This window comes from Malania oleifera, chromosome 7 (genome assembly GCF_029873635.1).
Source record: "Malania oleifera isolate guangnan ecotype guangnan chromosome 7, ASM2987363v1, whole genome shotgun sequence".
NCBI lineage: Eukaryota > Viridiplantae > Streptophyta > Magnoliopsida > Santalales > Ximeniaceae > Malania > Malania oleifera.
The window spans coordinates 15057470-15062609 of NC_080423.1; the positions used below are offsets into that span (position 1 = coordinate 15057470).

General features: G+C 33.2%; 1 long non-coding RNA gene across 1 annotated transcript; it reads left to right on the forward strand.

Moving 5' to 3' along the window:
• Positions 1-3780: 3780 nt before the first annotated feature.
• Positions 3781-4676, forward strand: LOC131159929 (uncharacterized). The gene is made up of 2 exons (XR_009137892.1): positions 3781-3934; positions 4426-4676. It is a non-coding gene; the product is annotated as an uncharacterized LOC131159929 (long non-coding RNA).
• Positions 4677-5140: the final 464 nt, after the last annotated feature.

Sequence of the window (5140 nt, forward strand, 5' to 3'; positions counted from 1 at the left end):
AGAGTGGAGAGAGACTCTGCCGAAGCAGAGGATAAAGGGAAGGGTGAGAATAGGTGCAAGCTCTGCACTGCTTAGTGCAGGGAGAAAAGGATCAAACTGAGAAGAATTCAGAGCACACTAAGCAGAGGGAGCAGAATTCAAAGCGCTAAGACGGAGCATAGACATAGACAAAGTTGGAAAAGAAGACCGAAGGAGAAAGAAAGAAGAGGAAAAATTCCGAACATTCACTTTCATTTCGTTCGATGCCTATCAATTGTGAGTAAAGTTCAAATGCAGACCCCCCCCCTCGATGTTCAGGTTCTAATCAAAACTCAGGCTCTCTAAGGGTCCAGACCCATACCCGAACCAGCACCAGAATTAAGAATCGAGTTTTTTGTGACCCGAACTCCTTTAACCTTTGCTCGGGTCATATCCAGGTCTAAGCCTCCAACCTAAACCCTTTTTAATTTAAAAACCCAGGAGACCTTTTCTAAAGGTTAATTTCAGCTAGCCCGTTTTTATAGTCTCAAGAGGCCTTGTTTTGAAATCTTATTGGGCCAACCCATTTTTAAAACCACTACAGGTCCAATTTTGAAAAATCAAATTGGGTCAACCCTTTTTTAAAGTCTCAAGAGGCCCTATTTTAAAATATTATTGGGTCGGCCCTTTTTTAAAACCACCAGGGGCCCTGTTTTGAAATTTCGAATAGGGCAGGCCCATTTTTAAAATCTCAAGAGGCCCCGTTTTTTAAAATCTTGTTGGGCTGGCCCATTTCAAAAGCCAACTCGCCCAAGCCCAAACTCACTCTCTAAAATGCTCGGGCCCAGTCCACTTAAGGCCTACACGTGACCTGCACACATGGCAGAGCCCATATGGCTCACCCATCGATGCCTGTGTTCACACAACACATCCGGCTTAACTAGCACGAGTCAACCCTGGTCTGACGCACCCGACTCACCTAGTCGAAAATGAGTTGACTCGTCTTTGGCCTCACTCCTACGATCCAGCGCTAACCTGCAAGCTGAATTCTAAACAAAACTACAGTGAAACCCAGATCACACGCATCAAACAATCAACATTCAATCAGTATTGCACACATCACACACATTTGCTCAGTTCCTAAAGTTGATGCCGAGCTCAATTCCTAGCCTACTCGTTTCGGTCACCAACAGAGCTTCATTTTCAAATTCTCCCTCTTGCAACCATCTCGGAATGAGTAGGCTAGGAACTGAGCTCGGCATCAACTTTAGGAGGGAGCAACCGAAACTTTGATCTAAAACCTTGGGACTTCAGATCACCCAGATCCATCACACAATCCTTCAAAGAGAGATCCAAAGAAAAGATAAGAAAGAGAAGCAGAACGGGAGGGGAAAAAAACTGAGAGAAGAGAGATCCATTTACCTCTCATACCGTCTTGCGATGCCCCGAACCCGCCAAGTGGGGCCCGGGTGCCATGTGTTCCATTTACCTGAACCTGCCTCTATATCAGTTACACAGCGGAAATAATAACAACCCCTCAATAATATATCAGAGTTTCTACATCTATATAATCTCAAGAGTATATACCAACATCTAGTACTCACAAATATTCACAACTCTTAAAATATAAATATATTACAACCCCAAATATTATAACAAAAGTTTATACCCTCTCTTTCTTTCAAAAAATCTTATACCAGCCCCGAGCTCACTAAGCTCAATCACACGAAGGTCCTGAAAAAGATAAAATTCAACTATCGGGTGAGACACATCTCAGCAAGGATGGAATACATTAAATCAGTGTGTGACAATCATGAGGTTTAAGTACAACATTTATATATATATATATATATATATATATATATATATATATATATACACATTATTTTCAAATGAAACCACAATTATGAAATCATTCTTTGTTCCTACTCAAACAAATGTAAGGTATTTTACCAACGAGAGTTCCCAAGGATAGGGGTAATTACCCACCCATACAAGTAGTACCCCTCTGCTCTAATACCTTATGCAACTTATGGTTACAGCTAAAGCATATTAGGGCATTTGCCTTACTCAATAAGCCATCAGGTGGATAGTTTATCTCGTACTCACACATTCACACAAATGTTTATAAGCAGAACTTCTCGAGAATAGGGAAGATTACCAGCACATACAAGTAGTTTTCCTCTGTCCTAATACGTTATGCAGCCTAATATAGCTACATCCGATAGCTAAAATCACGGAAGGGAATTTGTCGATAGGGTTCATCTAGAAAATATGCATTCAACATGGAATTCAAATCTAATTTATTGAACTCAATTTAAATAGGTATCTATTTTAATTATTTGGTATCTAATATCAAAATATGGATGCTTTTCAACTCTTACAAGCATAAATATTTGATAAAATTAATGAGGAATTAAGGAAACAATATTTTTTTCTTAAATAATATAATTTATTTTATACTAAATAGAATTAATTATTTTAATTTTTAACCTCTTGAGCATTAGTTTTTGGTCATTTTCATTTCTTAGAAGGGATAAAATTGGAAATGACTCAATTTCTGGCTAATTACTAAATCAAACATGTTTGTAAATCTGACTCTATTAAAAGAATTTAAGAAAATTTAGAGTTATCGCAAACTTTTTTGGTATTTGGGTAGTTCACTTACTAAGTAAACTAATTTAGAAATATATGACAATCGAATATAGTATAAAGATTTTGTAAATAATTTTTATTTATTTTTTACTTTTGTTTTGAAGCTCTATGGATATTTTTTATTTTAATTATATTTTGAATTCATGTCAAAATTTTGTTTTAATTTTAATTAAATTGTATGGATAAGATAAATCATTTACTCCAGAAAGTTAATTCCTTATATTAAAAAATTCTTATAGGTTATCGAAACAATATAAAATCATAAAATCTAGTTTTTAGTTTTTTCGCAAGTTGAAATTCGTCAATAGAAGTAGAATACCGAAAACCAGGTAATATCTCCCCTAGGTTTTGCATTTATGAAACCAATTAATGATATTCTCATAAATAAAGGGTTTCAAAGAAAACTTAGATTTTCCTTATCAATTTTCTTGGCGTGTGAGTTATAAATTCTCATAGGCAAACAACATCAATGCATATATGCAGTATCCCAAACATGAAATATTTCTAGAGTTAAAACAAATAAAAAACTTGGTTAAATAAATATTTATATGTCCATAAATCAAATAAAAATTTAAAAAATATGAATAAAATAGTAAAAGTACTATAATAAAAAATTATAATATTTCAAATATTATAATAAAAAATTACTATAATTATTTTACTTACTTATTATTTTTCAAAAATCACTATACAAGAACAATCTTATATATATGACAATTGAATTATAGTAAACATATTTTGTAAATAACGTTTATTATAAGTATATTTTGAATTCAGGTGAACATTTTTTTAAAAAAATTTAATTAAAATGTAGGGATAAGACAAATGACTTAATCCAACAAGTTATTTCCATATATTAAAACATTTGTATAGGTTATCAAAACAATAGAAAATCATAAAATCTAGTTTTCAGTTTTTTCGCAAGTTAAAAATTGTCAACATAAGTAGAAAGCCGAAAACCAGTAAAGTAAGCAAATTAAGCGTGTTTTCATGATCTTCTTATTTATTATTTAAAAAAGGAAAATTAAAAATAGAAATGAATCCAAACATGTCCCTAAATTCCATAATATTTGTTTGCATTGATGAATGATATCTCCTTAGGATTTGCATTGATGAAACCAATTAATGATATTCTCATAAATAAGGGTTTTCGAAGAAAACTTAGACATTCCTTATAATTAAATTTTCTTGGCATGTGATCTATAAATTCTCATAGGCAAACAACATCCACATATGCATATCTACAGTATCCCAAACATGAAGACTTCATCCCCCCTGCTCGTGCTCCTTGTACTTGTCTTCATTGCTTCTAGTACTCTAGGTAATCTCATTTTCCATAATCCTTCCACGCATTCATGCTCGCATGCATGTACATGTATTAGTAAACGCGTCATGTGCGTTGCACATGATTGCATGTGAATAATATTTTGTAAAATATTTTATAATTATTAATACAGTTTTGATTAGATATATTTATTTTCAAAAAAAAATTATAAACAAACTGTCCTAATTTAGTTTATAAATATTAAAGTGCAAACATTTAATATTACTCGTAAAAATTTATAATTCTTTTAGAGTTGTGAATAATTGTATGCCCCTGAGTGTTTCTTGTGTCACACATTTTTGAAGATTAAAATTTGTTAAGTCTTTTAGTATATCTAATATGAACTTATATTTGTGTGCGTGCGCGCGCGTGTGTGTGGGTGCATGTTGTCATTTTAATACCATTTCCTTCTCATGGTTCAATATTTTCTTATTAATATTTGGAAACAAGAAATGATTCAATATTTTCTTCTTATTGTTTGGAAACAGGGGGTGTAGCTTTAAATGCCTGCGTTGTCCGTACGCCCTGCGATAACGGCTCATGCGACTCCTACTGCTTTTACAATAATGCTAATCATAGTCATGGCAAATGTCGCGACATTCAAACCTGTTGTTGTTACGGTTGAAGAAAATATTTTGATTATGGAATAAGAATTAATAAAGGAGGAGGGATTGGGCAATAATGTAATTATAATAAAAATGAATAAATTTCTATAGAGTTCATTATGAGACAAAGAAAATTAATTAATTCTTGTGTTGGAATTTTATATATATGTGTGTGTGTGTGTGTGTGTGTGTGTGATCTTCAGGATCACATGGGGTATGTATGTTGTCGACACCCCAATTTTAACTAGGTCACCCTAAAGAAGCCCGAAGAAATGAGATTTGACTTCGAGCACTAAGCAACCCTCAGTTTCAAAATTAAGGTTTTAAAATTCCTAATTGAGTCCTTTGATTTCATAAAATCAAGCCCATTAAAATGGCATGCCTTAGTTTGGGATTTTCAAGATAGAGTCCCCTAGTTTTGGGACCTTTTGTTTTAACTAGTTTTCATAAATAGGCTAGTTGCAAAATTAGTCCTTCTTAGTTAAAATCCCATAATAAGTCTCCTTAATCATAGTCTGAGTTTTTTTTTTTCGGGTCAAATTGTTTGATTTCAGGTTCTCCAACATTGGTTAATTCTAGAACCCTTTCATTAGTTTTA